Source organism: Dromiciops gliroides, chromosome 6, assembly GCF_019393635.1.
Source record: "Dromiciops gliroides isolate mDroGli1 chromosome 6, mDroGli1.pri, whole genome shotgun sequence".
Lineage (NCBI taxonomy): Eukaryota > Metazoa > Chordata > Mammalia > Microbiotheria > Microbiotheriidae > Dromiciops > Dromiciops gliroides.
In genome coordinates, this window is record NC_057866.1 from 264,268,958 (window position 1) to 264,283,248 (window position 14,291).

General features: G+C 41.8%; 1 protein-coding gene across 3 annotated transcripts in view; it reads left to right on the plus strand.

The window, feature by feature from the left end:
* The window catches only part of LOC122730457 (sulfotransferase 1 family member D1-like), a 69,146-nt gene that overhangs the window by 6,420 nt on the left and 48,435 nt on the right, over nucleotides 1-14,291 (plus strand). For all 3 annotated transcript variants that reach the window (XM_043969586.1, XM_043969584.1, XM_043969585.1), the window contains exon 2: nucleotides 10,439-10,558. The gene's annotated coding sequence lies outside the window, so the exon portion shown is untranslated. The remainder of the gene's footprint in view (nucleotides 1-10,438; nucleotides 10,559-14,291) is intronic.

The window sequence follows — 14,291 nt, forward strand, 5'->3', positions numbered from 1 at the left end:
CAGTCATTAGCCTCTCTCTTCCAGAGTCATCAAACCCAGTGGCAAGACAAAAATTGGGATAACCAGCAATGACCCAGGATGAATCTTCAATGCCTGATAAAGCTCTAAGCACCTGCTTTGGAAACTTTCATGGCTATTGAAACAAGCTGTTTTCATCCACCCATTCCACCAGGGGGAATCTTCCTATGTTTGGGATAGACATCCCCCTAACTCACCTATAGGTCTGAGGCCTGACAGTTACACTCAACCTGGTCTAGCCTGTCTGCCAAGACAGTTTTCCCAGGATGTGTGCACTGTACAAGATCCAGTTTCTTAGAGCCACACATGGGACTTGCCTTGAAAAGAGTTCAGCAAGCCCTCACACTAGAAGTGCTAGACCTCCCTTTATACCCTATATGCCCCCATTAATAATATTAATATTCATTAACATGATCCATTTCTTATTATACATAATATAACATTAATTGATTTATATTGGTTTGTTAATAACGTTAATCAATAATGATAATATTAGTAGTGCCTCAATTTCATCATCTGTAAACTGAGAATAACTATGGTAATAGATCCAATTTTATAGGGTTGTCATTGAGAATCAAGTGATGTGGTGTATTATGACATGAGTGTAGACTTGGCCAGTGGCCCAGATGATGCTTGGGAAACTGTTCTGTTTGTAAGCAGCCTGTGGGGGCAGCTAGGTGGTGCAATGGATAAAGCACTGGCCCTGGATTCAGGAGGACCTGAGTTCAAATCCTGCCTCAGACACTTGACACTTACTAGCTGTGTGACCCTGGGCAACTTAACGCCCATTGCCCCGCAAATAAAAAGTGTAATACCAATGGATGACAGAGAAAAAGCAGGACTACACAGTATTTAATGGAAGCAGTCCACGTTGGCTAATGTCTTGCTTTCTACAAGTTTACAGAAAGACCTGGAACTTCTTGGCAGGGGGGGGTGTAACTTATAATTTACCACCAGGTGGCACTCTATTTCAACCAAGCCAGTAATCCATTAAAGGTCCCTTTTACAGGTGCACAAAAGATTCCTTCCATGGAAACAGGCAAGAAGCCCAAACCTGCAAAGTCTTCAACTTCAAAAAAATCCAGCAGAAAAGTTCTTGCTGTTCCAGGCTCAGGGGAAAATGTCCCTCTGTACCAAAAAGATAGGACAATGTAGCTCTAGAGCCTCCATCCCCTCTGGCAGGGACTTTCTCTAGCTCCACCTCAAGCTCTCTTTGTTGATATGGTGGAGATAAGTATTGTCAGGGAGAACTCCTCTTCAGAGACAACTCTCAGCATGATTGTTCCTGCCTGACTCCTGTCCCTTGAACCATGTCAGCCTTTCTCCCACATCTCCCATTGCAGATGGCAGGTAAGAACACAGGTCCCAGTAGCTGCTCAGCAGACTGGGAGGTCCTGACCTGACCGGGATAGCTTTTCTGTCCCTGTGCCCTAAGGGATGCTGAGAAGTCTCTCTTAGTCCAGGGCCAACATGGTCATTCTGCCCCCCCCCTCCCATTTCCCAAAGTCGGTTGACACATTAGTCACCAACATAACTCCACCCAGCAGCAGCCAAGCATGCTTCCCTTGGCAATATTCCTCATCTCAAAGGTAAATTGGAAGAATGGGAGAATCCAACCCAGTAATCCCACGTTCAGCATCATCTTTCTTTTTGTTTTTGTTTCTTTTTTTTTAGTTTCTCCATTTGTAATATATTGTGGCATATAGGACCAGATGCCATTCTCAACCTATTTTTTTGCCAAAATGTTTTCCGGTTTTCATAGGCATTCTTGCCAAATAGTGGAGTCCTTCTCCAAGTATATATTCATGAAAATGCCTCAGATATTATTTTCATCCTTGCCTTTTGCCTCTGAATAGTTCACAGAGCAAGACAAGTATTTGAGCCAAATCAAGTCACTGCTGTGGAAAGGACTGAGATCTTCCAGGAGCATCATGTTTGAGTCTCTTTAGATCGCACTGGCTTTCTCTCTACCTTCACATCCTGCAACTACATACAACACAGGAGGCACTCATTAACTTATATGAACAAGTTATGCCAGCTGAGAGCCCTCTTGGGTTGGGAGGAAGCACAGATGGATCTCTTCTGGAACTGAGTAAATACATGAAGGAACATTCAACAAGTCATCCTATGCCTATAGCTGTGGCAACTGAAATATTGAAAACAATACTGGATTCAGTGTTGGAAAACCTTGACTTGAATCCTCAGTCTGTTCCTTAGTCCTACATGGCCAACCTATTGAGGCAGGGAAGTCATGAGCCTGGGCATCTGTGGGTCAGAGACTGAGGTCCACTAAGGAGCAATAGTAATGGGCATGCCAGGGTCTATACTTCCAATGTAATGTCACTGAATGTGCACACTGGTCATGTCAGCAAGTCAAAGCTGCTTCTTGTTGTTGTTGTTGTTGTTTTGCCCTTCATTCTAAGAGGACCATGACCGATGTCATGACTTGCAGTGAATTGGATTTAAGTGGGGGAGGGCTGTTTAAGGTCACCAACCTCACTCTCTCCTCCAGAGCCATCTGGTCCCAGTAGCAAGGTATATATCAGGATGGGGGGCAACTAGATGGCACAGTGTATAAAACACAAGCCCCATATTCAGGAGGACCTGAGTTCAAATCCGACCTCGGACACTTGATACTTACTAGCTGTGTGACCCTGGGCAAGTCACTTAACCCTCATTGTCCTGCAAAAAAAGAAGAAGAAGAAGAAGTAAAGTTATATATCAGGATGACTGGAGATGACTCTGGCTGTTTAAGGTAATTGGGGTTGTGACTTTCCTAGGGTGACACAGCTAGTAAGTGTCTAAGATGAGATTCAAACTCAGGTCCTCTTGCTGCAGGGCCAGTGCTTTATCCACTGTGCCACCTAGCTGCCCCATCAAGTCAAAGCTAAGAACTATAGAAAGGTGTCCTTAGAAAGTGAGGGGAGTTGTAAAAATGGTCAGCAGAAATGTTTCTTCTCCAACAGCTTCCTGCTCCTCCTGCATCCCCATCATGCACCATGCCTTTAAGTGGTATCATCACTGCTACACAAGCAAGTGCCTCCCCAGGGGGAGATCTCGAGTCAGGTGTATTCCCAGTGATGGCAGAGAGGAAATCAGTACTTGAGTCTTTCTTTCTGGTTTCCAATCTACTATCACCCTGGGCTCTGAGGCAAGTAAACTTTGGGAGTCAAATGCACCAGTTATTTGCCAAAACCTTAATGAGTTTCATAAATATCAGCTCTGATTACCAACCTCCTGCAAGGGCTGTCTTTGTCAAGGTCGACCAAATACAGGGGAATGTACTATTCACGATTCATGCTGCCACTTGTCCAAGTTTTTAAGGAAGGTTCCTTTCTCACACTGACTGTGTGGGGGAAATAGATTCTTAAGTTTAGGTGCAAAAACTACAATTTGATTTTTTCAAAACCAATTATATCAAACAGCAAAAGACCTACAGAATTTTAGTGCCCTTACCCACATCATCAAAAAGTTCTGGAAACATACAGGATAGAATGTTCCCATGGCAACCTGGAAATGTCTTAAAATCATCACATCCTAAATTTTGTTATATAAAATGTCATTTGAAAAGCTTAGCAATACACAAAAGGAGAGGGCAGCTAGGTAGCACAGTGGATTAAGCACCAGCTCTGAATTCAGGAAGACCTGAGTTCAAATCCGACTTCAGACACTTGACTCTTACTAGCTATATAACCCTGGGCAAGTCACTTAACCCTCATTTCCCCGCCCCCCCCAAAAAAAATACACAAAAAGGAGAAGAGTTGGATTTAAATATTAAGAAACCTGGTAAAAAGGTACACTTAGCTTAACAGTGTGTAATATAGACTGGACAATTCCTGAAGCAAAACTTAAGGAGAACAACACATTGGTACTTAATAGGTCTCTTATAACTTGGAGCACTTTAATTGTTACTTATAGCCCGCCTGCAAATATGTATGTGTGTATGTCTATGTGTATGCATATACATATGTGTGTGTTGTCTATGCTTTTAAACTATATTTCTTGAAGGCACAAGTGTGAACCTTCAAGTCTTTAGGAACATTGGGAGATATTTAAGAGGCACAAATTGGGAAATCAATTCCTATTGCCTCCTCTCATACTATCTTACTCACTTCCATTTTCTCTGTTTCAGCCAAGCCTGAACTACTGCATGTTCCCTGATCTTGTCCCACACTCTCTCCTGCCTCCATGCATTTGCCTGGAACATTCTCTTCTCCCTCCTCCAGGGTGCCTAGAACACACTCCCTCCTCATCAGGTGCCACCTCCTGAGGAGAAACCTTCCCTCATCCCTGCCTTCCATTGCTGAAAGGGCGTTCTCAGAGACAATATCGGTAAAGTGCTTAGCACAGCACCTGAGATATAGTGGATGCTTCATAAATATGCATTCGTATACACATTCCCTTCCTCAAATTTAGCTCAACCATTTGGTCTGGATCTCTCCTTTGCCATTGCCACATTTTGTAGTTTACATTGGTTTCTCTTGAAGTCATATCTCTTCGATTAGAGTGTAGGCCCCTTGAGGGCAAGGATGATGCCAGTTTTCTTTTTAATCCTCAGAAGTTAGCATAGATGCTCTTTATGTGGTGGCAAGGAATTGGAAGTTGAGGGGATGCCCATCAATTGGGGAATGGCCAGACAAGTTGTGGTATATGAATGTAATGGAATACTATTGTGCTGTAAGAAACGATGAGCAGGAGGAGTTTTGAGAAACCTGGAGGGTCTTACATGGGATGATGATAAGTGAGATGAGCAGAACCAGAAGAACATTGTACACAGTATCATCAACATTGTGTGTTGATCTACTGTGATGGACTAGATTCTTCTCACTAATGCAATGGTACAGAAGAGTTCCAGGAGACTCATGATGGAAGAGGATCTCCAAATCCAGGGATAAAAAGAACTGTGGAGTATAGATGCTGATTGAAACATACTATTTCTTTTGTTTTGGGTGCTGTTGTTTTTCTATTTTGAGGTTTTTCCTCATTGCTCTTATTTTTCTCTTGTAACATGACTAATGCAGAAATATGTTTAATGTTATTATATATATAACCTATATCAGATTACCTGCTGTCTAGGGGAGGGGGAAGGGAGGGGAGGGAGGGAGAAAAATCTGAAATTGGAAAGCTTGTATAAACAAATGTTGAGAACTATCTTTACATGTAACTGGAAAAAAATAAAATACTTTTATCAGAAAAAAAAGAAGTTAGCATAGAGTTCAGCTATCTCCTTGGGAAATATCAATCTGTAACATCTGAAAACCAACCCTAGCTGGGCTCCTCGTCTGATTGAGTTTGTCCTGTGAGGACCTATGTGCTCTGTAGGAAGGGGTCTATCTTATGGGGAATGGTTTAATTGAACCTCTTTGCTCATAGATTTGAAATGAAACAGAAAGCTCCAAAGTCAGAAAGGGGGGTTCCTGGGACGTGGCCCCGGCACACACTACATTGCTTTGACTCTTATGAGTTTGAAAGGATGCCAAGTTCCACCCATGTTTGCTTTGGAGGGAGCAGCTTGGGAAAGACACAGACATTTCAGAGCATACAAATGCGGTGAGGTGGTAGTGGCAGGAGAAGAAGGTCCCAGAAAGCCAAGTCCTGAGACTTGCTAGATAGATAGAATAGATAGAGTAGGCTCAATGTATTTTAGTTAGAGTTTCCTGTGGTGAAGTGGAGAGAGTGTTGGATTTGAAATCTGAGAACCTGGGTTCAAGTCTGGGTCCTGTCACTTCCTTTATATGTGATCTTAAGCAATCACTACTGTCAGTCTTAGTTTTCCCAAATATAAAATGAGAGGGTTGGATTAGATCAGGGTTCTTAATTTTTTGTATGTCATGGACTCCTCAGAGCCTATGGACCCCTTCATAGAAGAATGTTTTTAAATGCATGAAATAAAATACATAGGATTACAAAGGAAAACAATTATATGGAAATACAGCAATCATTTTATTTTTTTTTTAAGTTTGTAGGCTACCAGGTAAAGAACGGTTAGACTGGATGGTCTCTGAGATCCCTTTGAGTTCTAAATCTATGACTGTGAAACTTCTTTAGGACTTTGACCCCTTAAAGTTCTCATCAGAATGTTAAGAAACCTGGTTGACAAGAAGAAAAGAGGATCCATGAATAAACTATTAGATATCTATCTTAAGAGCCTTCTGATTTCCTGGTAACTATATCATTTGTAATACACAAGTACAGAGCCAAAGGACCCAGACCTGATGATTTGGTCCTACCTAAAATGACTAGATCAAAACTTCCCAAGATGGGGTACACATGCCCTGGAGTGTGTGTGGGGGGCGTGAACAGAGAGAGTAGTTGGGTAATAACTATAAAGGGTGTCCCAAGGATTTTAGTGCAGGTTTAAGTTTTAATAACTTCAGAAATATAAATGCTAGAGACTTACAAAAAAAAGCTTACTTAAATTTCTTTCCCACTTATTTAGTTTTGTGAATTTCACATAAGAAAATTTTTATTTAAATTTTAACAGGACAGAGCACCCTGTCATTATGCTTTGCATGTGAGACAGTTTTGGGATGACACTTTCTGAGACCAGTGGATGAATAGAGGAGTAACTCTAGCTTGGCCATTGGCCACCTCAGTCACCTGATCTATCTCCATTAGTGCTTCTCTTGTGGGGTCACATTAAAATTGTCACGTATACATCAATATTCATTCTTTGGATGACCTTAAGGATAAGATTACAAATGCAACCCATTCAAACACTGAGCAGCAACTGATGAAAGTTCTTAAAAAGTTTGAAAATAAGTTAGAGCAATGAATAGCACAAAATGGTAGTTATACTGAATTTTATTAAGAACCATCAATAGTTTAAATTTTAAATATTTAACTTGTTTTTATAAGTTTGTAGCATTTCTACTTTTGAAGTTATTAAAGCTCAAAATTGTGTTAAGACTTTGGGGTCACATAGTAGATTATCCAATACAAAAGTAGCTGTGTTTAGTAAGGGAGAAATTGTGGATTGAAGAGAGAAAGATGAAAAGGTAAGGGGTTTGCAGAACATTTGAGAAATTTAAGAGACAGTTGAAAGGATAATTGCTACTCACCAAAAACAAATGAAGCACATTGATTTTAGAAAAACACTGATAGACTTGCTCAATATAATGAAGAGTGAAATGAACAGAACCAAGAGAACATTGTATATAGTAACAGCAATATTGTTTTAAGAACACCTTTGAGCAACTAATTCATTTTGACTATTAGAAACACCCAAATTAATTATAAAGAACATATGAAGGAAGACACTATCTGAATCCAGAGAAAGAACTAAATAGAAATATGTATAGAATGATTTACCTATATATATGTGTGTGTGTGTGTACACCTATATATATATACATACATATATATATATATACCCATGTATACATACATACATATATACACACATGTATATACACAAACATATTTGTATCTAATGTTAGTCATCTCTAGGGTGGGGGGAGAGAAAAAAGGAAAAAAGTTACATGGTAAATTTATTATATATTTTAAAAGAATAGCAAGTTGCACATAATCATAGATTTGCAGTTTCATGTACAATCATTTTTCTTATTCTACTAGGCCATGGAAATTCTTGCTTTATTTCATAAATTAAAAAATAAAATTGAAAAATGAATGAGGTTTGAATATGAAACTTTTTAATATAAAGCTAGAAAAAAATCAATGATAGTAGCCCACAAATGGCATGCTAATTGAGCTCCACAATAACCAGAAACCCTGACTTAGTTTCCAGACAATGAAGTTGCCACATTTTTGTTGTACTCTTGGAGAAGCTTCGCTCATTCTTAACAAACATACCCATAAAACTTTTATTCCTTTTATAACAACTTTTGCCTGTTTAACATAGTGATGGGGCATGTTCAGATGGGCCCTTCCTGGTGCTTGACTAGAATATGCGTCCATATCCTCTTCCTCCCTCCATTCTTTGACAGCATAGGAGCTTTTACATGTGGAGATCTGTAAGGGGCTAAAATTCTAGCTAGCCTGTCTAAAATATCTAATGAGTGGTCGCCAATTAATTATAAGCTTTAGTGAGAGTTTAGGCTTTTAGGCATTTATTAAGCAGAATGAGAATTTGGTGAAAAGAAAGAGAAAGGCTTAGATTCATCTGTCTATTAAAGGGAGAGCACATTTCTAGCTCCCTTCTCCACCCAAGTCCTGAGGAAAGAGAGAGAGTACCAGCCTCGCCCCCTCTTCCTCCCACAAGCCAACATCACTTCCTGATGCCAAAGAAAAGCCACATGGCTTGCCCTCAGGGGTCTTCTCCTCATGGTGGAGCTTTCCTACAGTAGCTCTCCAGCAGGTGGTGTCATTCCAATTGTTACAGATCCATTGATGATGGGATTTGGCATGCTAATTCTAGGATGGTATAGATTCTAAGTGATCCCTCCATTGTCCTTCCAATGCCTGAAAACATAGCACAGGGACACAGGTGCAGCACCTGGTAAAAAGAAGAGGCATCATCTTTCCTGGCTTTGACTCTCCAGGTGGGAAGATGAGATTTCAATGAGGGGCAAAGGACCAACCAAAAGAACCCCCACTAAAAGCTGTCACTTCTTTTAGCAGATGTGGTCCCTTCTTTTACCTGTTGCTGTCATCAGATTAGAGGTTGACCAAAGGATTCCTCCATGGTCTATTTTGTGATGGGAAAATATCAAATCATATTATCAGTGGGTCCCACATGGGCAGAAGCACCCACATGGTCCACTGAAAGCAGGCAGAAAACATTTTCAAATATTCTGTACAACCCACCAGGAAGGGCAAATCCAAGCACCTTCCATTCCCTGTTATGCAAGGTAAGTTGTCAAGGCAATTGGTTTTATGAGTATGTTCAGTAAGCAAGATTGGGATAGGTTCCTCCAAGGGTACACTAAAAATGTGTCAACAGCAGCAAGGAGTTTTAAGAGTAGGTGAGAGGGCAGCTAGGTGGTGCAGTAGATAAGATTCAGGAGGGCCTGAGTTCAAATCCGGCCTCAGACACTTGACATTTACCTGGGCAAGTCATTTGACCCTCATTGCCCTGAAAAAAAAAAAAGCACAGTGCTAAGTGCTGGAAATACAAATAGAAAAGTAAAACAGTCTCTGATTTCAAGGATCTCCCATTCTATGGAAAAGAAAACATGTATGGAAGGTTTCAGACACAAGTCAGATGGAAAGGCCCATGGTCCTTAGTTGCAAAGTAAATGTTACTGTTTCTTCTTCAAAGTCATTTCTTTCTTAAAAGTCATTTTCAGTGTTAAACCATCTTATGGCACCTTAACAACATTCAGTGGCTACAACTTTCTTTTCTGGGTCTTCATGAGCTTTGGCTACCTTGCCTGCAGGAGCAGTTGCCAAGCAGTTACATCTTCACTGGTGTTGCTTCCCAGGATGATGTTTGAGGACACTCAGCTGGTGGTGCCATAGCCCATAGGCTTATCTTCCTGAGTTCAAATCCAGCAGGAGATGCTTATTAGCTGTGTGACCCTGGGCAAGTCACGTAACACTGTTTGCCTCAATTGCTTTTCTAGAAGATGAACTGGGGAAGGCAAGGACAAACCATTCCAGTATCTTTGTCCTCAAAAGAGATCACAAAGAATCGGGCATGACCAAAAAATGACTAAATAACAACTTTCTGATTCCAGGCATGGGTTCTATCCACTGTGCTACCTAGCTACGCCATATAAATGTTAAGCGATTATTATAATTGCTATTGTGAGGATAAAATGAGTCGATATCTGTAAAGCTCTTTGCAACCCTTAAAGTACTATACAATATGCTATCTATATCTATCTATCATCTATCTATCTATCTGTTTATGGTAAATTCTACAACTTATTTCCTTTCCTACAAAATGATGGTGCCAGAAAGTTTACCAAAAGCCAAGTCTGGCAATCCTTGAACTGGATAGCTTTAACCCACTGAACCCTTTAGAGAACAAGCATGTCTGAGTCTCCAGGCTGGTTTGGCTAAAAGGTAAGCTTTGTTATGATGAAAAATTATTGTATTTTCTTAATACGGTCTTCATTTTCTTAAAAGTCACTTCATACCAGTGACTAGCTCCATGTCTTCTATCAGATAAACTTATTTTCTTGGCCAAGTACTGTGTGTACCAATGATAAATAAAATATGACTGTTTTTTCCCTCGGTTTTATAGCCCTGTAGTTGTGAATGATATCTGTATTTGGCCCAGTCTCCCTCCCTGTGGGGAGGAGCTGGGAGGGCTGAGTCCATCCCTTATCAAGCACTTTTATTCACACACCTAGTCCAGCTGCTGAACCTGGTAGATTTCCTCTGGCTTTCTTTCTTCCTTTCCTCCACCAAGGCAAAATACACCTGCAACTAAGCCTTCCCAGCTTAGAATAACAACCACAAAAGACACCTGGGCAGGTCACTTTTCTGAATATCCTGTCCCCCTTTCTTACAGCCTTTTCTAAGAACACTGGGAGAATTCATCTAAGTTGACTGTGTCACCAGAGCTGGACCATTTCCCAAATCAGGCAGAGAAAATCTAGGTTGGGGAGTTTTCGGAAGAGGCAAGAAACAGGTAAGGAAGAACACTACTCTCTGTTCATAATGACTTTGCTTGGGCTAATCACAAAATCAAGGAACCAAAAAACTGAAGGGTGAACGGAGTGTAGAGGAAGGCGTGGTTTGTATCTGGGAGAACTTTCTTTCTTAGCCCTAGCTCCTACTACTAACTACCTTGTGTGCCCTCAGGAGACTCACTCTGGGTGGGCTAGTTCATTTAAAAAATGAGGGACAGGGGCAGCTAGGTGGCACAGTGGATAGAGCACTGGCCGTGGAGTCAGGAGGACCTGAGTTCGGGTCTGGCCTTAGACACTTGGCAATTGCTAGCTGTGTGAACCTGGGCAAGTCACTTAACCCCAATTGCCCTAAAAAAAAAAAATGAGGGAGGTACTTGGCTGAGTTGATCTCTGTGATTCCTTCCAGCTCTGAAGTGTTCTCTGCTGTGTTCTGCCATTGAAAAACAGCCTTGATGCACCTGTGATGTAGGTCTATGCGACAGGGATGGGTTTTTTCCCTCATAAACAATACAGGTGAAATTTGAGGAGTCTCAGGTTCAAGATGCTAACACACGGACTTGAACTTTGCTCATACTTAGATCAAACTCGAGATGGAAGCAATCTCTTACACCACTTTTGAAGCCGAGCAAAATAAAAGTAAGGCATTTCAAATTGTTAGGTGTAACTTCTTCCCCCGGCTTAGTCCTAATCCTCTCTTTCAGCATTGCTGATTCATTCAGTGGTAACTTCTCATATAACAGCACCAAGTTCAAGTAGTTAAGAGCCCTATATAGGAAAAAACTCCTTGGGGAAAGAAAGGCATGTCAGGAGTCTGTCATATGAGTTGTTTCCCAGACTGTCTTACCTGAGTTTCTTTTCCTGGTACCTACAGCATCCACTTTCACAAATGCACTTTTTGAATTTTATTTTTCAATAACTGCACTCATTATTTGGCTTTTATCATGGTGGATTTTTGAGTGTATTCATCTTCCTTTTTCAAATGTTAGTAGGAAATCATAAGGCCACATGAACTAACCTCTCTCATCCCTCAAAAAGAGGCAGGCATGAATTAAGCCCAGCTCTGGGAAGGAGTTCAGTTGCTTGGTTGTTTTAGTTGTGTCCAACTCTTCATGACCCCTTTTGAGGTTTTCTTGGCAAAGATACTGGGGTGGTTTGCCATTTCCTTCTCTAACTCATTTTACAGATGAGGAAACTGAGGCAAACAGGATGAAGTGATTTGCCCAGGGTCACACAGGTAGGAAGTTGTCTGAGGCCAGATTTAACTCAAGAAGGTGAGTAGTCCTAACTCTGAGTCAGGGCCTTTATCCACTCTGCCACCTCATTGCCTCTCTGGGAAGAAAAGGGAATACAATTGGGGTAGTGAGGCTGTGCAATTCAGGGATGACTGTGGAGCAGGACTGGCTAGCCAAAAACCGAGCTTCCCTGTACATGGGAAAAGGAAATGGAAACCCAGCCAGAGTTTTTCCTGCCCCCACTAGGGTTTACTTTGGGCAGGAGCTTGAGCCAGACCCTACAACACCACCATCTTGGAACACAATCTATTGTGTGACCATAATCTGTTACCATTCCACCCCTGCCCTTCATCCTCATTGTGACCACCAATCCCTCCATCCCTGTTTTTCCCCCTGGTCATCACCCCTACAACAGTCCAGTTCAACTCTCCAATGTCTCCTTCACGTGAGTCCCTTGCCTCCTAATTCTTGCCCCAGTTTGGGATCACTCCCACCATGCACTCACTGCCTTTGCTGCTAAACAAAGCTAGAGAAAAATCACAAAACTATGCTGAGTCTACCACAGACTTATGCTGAATCATCCCATCTGGGCCCCCATTGAGGCAAGGCAAGTCTGTAACACCTCCCTAATTGTACCACATGCTCTATCTGATTCACCATCCCACTTTTTCATCCTTCCTTAAACATCCCATGACTCTCCTTGCCCTCGACCTCTCAGCTGAGACCTTTGATTCATATTTCACTGAAAAAATGAGAACATTTGCCTTTTCTAGCCTCTCCATCTCACATCTACAACCATATCCACCACTCTCTCCTCCCTCACCTGTCTCGTGTGAAGAGGGAGCCCTTGTCCTTACCAAGACAAACTCCTCTACATGCAAAGGGGATCTCATTCTATCTCATCTTCCAACATTTCTTTATTATCTCTACTCTCTCATTAACCTTTAGTGACTCCATTTGTAGTGTCTCCATCATCCTCAAAAAATCCTCACTTGATTCATCCATCCCTGCTACCTCCCAACCTGTATCTCTCCTCCTTTTCATACCTAAACTCCTTGGGAAAGCTGTCTACAACAGCCACCTCCCCTTTCCCTCCTCTCACTCTCTTCTTGACCCCTTATAATCCAGCTTCTGCCCTCATTATTCAGCCAAAACTGCTCTCTCCAATGATGATCTCCTAGTGACCAAATCCAATGACCTTTCTCATTCCTCATGCTTTTTAACCTCTTTGCAGCCACTGACATTGTTGATTGCTCTATCATCTTTCATATTCTCTTCTCTCTAGATCTTCATGACACTGCTCTCACCTGGTTCTCCTCCATCTGACCACTCCTCAATGTCCACCACCCACAGCTATTCCCCATTTTTTCTCCCTTGATACTACTTTGCTTGGTGATTTCATTAGCTTCCATATATTCAAATATCATCTAAGTACAGATGATTCTGTTTTTTAATTTTTTTTTATTTTGGGGAGGGCAGGGCAATGAGGGTTAAGTGACTTGCCCAAGGTCACAGCTAGTACATGTCAAGTGTCTGAGGCGGGATTTGAACTCAGGTCCTCCTGAATCCAGGGCTGGTGCTTTATCCATTGTGCCACCTAGCTGCCCCCCACATGATTCTTTTTTTTTAATAAATCTTTTTTTGGGGGGGCAGGGCAATGGGGGTTAAGTGACTTGCTCAGGGTCACACAGCTAGTAAATGTCAAATGTCTGAGGCCAGAATCGAACTCAGGTACTCCTGAATCCAGGGCCAGTGCTTTATCTACTGCGCCACCTAGCCGCCCCCCAGATGATTCTTAAAACTATTTATCCAGTCCTAAACTCTCCTGACCTCCCCTATCCTTGCATCCCAAATTGCTTATTGGACCTTTTGAACTGGATATTCCACAGCCATCTTAAACTCAACATGTCAAAAACTGAACTCATTATCTTTCCCCTAAAACCTTCTCTTCTGTCTAACTTTCCTATTACTTTGAAGGGCACCACAATCCTCCCAGCCACCCATACTTACTACCTAAGTGGACTTTGTCTCTCTCTCTCCCCACCTCCTCTCTCTCCCTCTCTTTCTCCCTCCCTCCATGTTTCTCTCTTCTAACATTGGTACCATCCTGGAATGGGCCCTCATCATCTCATGCCTGGACTAATTGCTAATTGGTCTCCTTGCCTCCAGCCTCTCTCTATTTCAGTCCATTCTCCATTCATCTTTCAAAGTAATCTTCCTAAAGCACAAATCCGATCATGTCATTCCCTACTCCATTCAATAAACCCCAGCCACTCCCCCTAACCTATAGGATCAATTATAAAATTCTATTCAGCTTTTAAATTCCTTTCATTAAAGGCCCCTTCCTATCTTTCTAGTCCTCATCCATTTTTTTTTTGGTGAGGGAATTGGGGTTAAGTGACTTGCCTAGGGTCACACAGCTAGTAAGTGTCAAGGGTCTGAGGCCAGATTTGAACTCAGGTCCTCCTGAATCCAGGACCAGTGCTCCATCCACTGCATC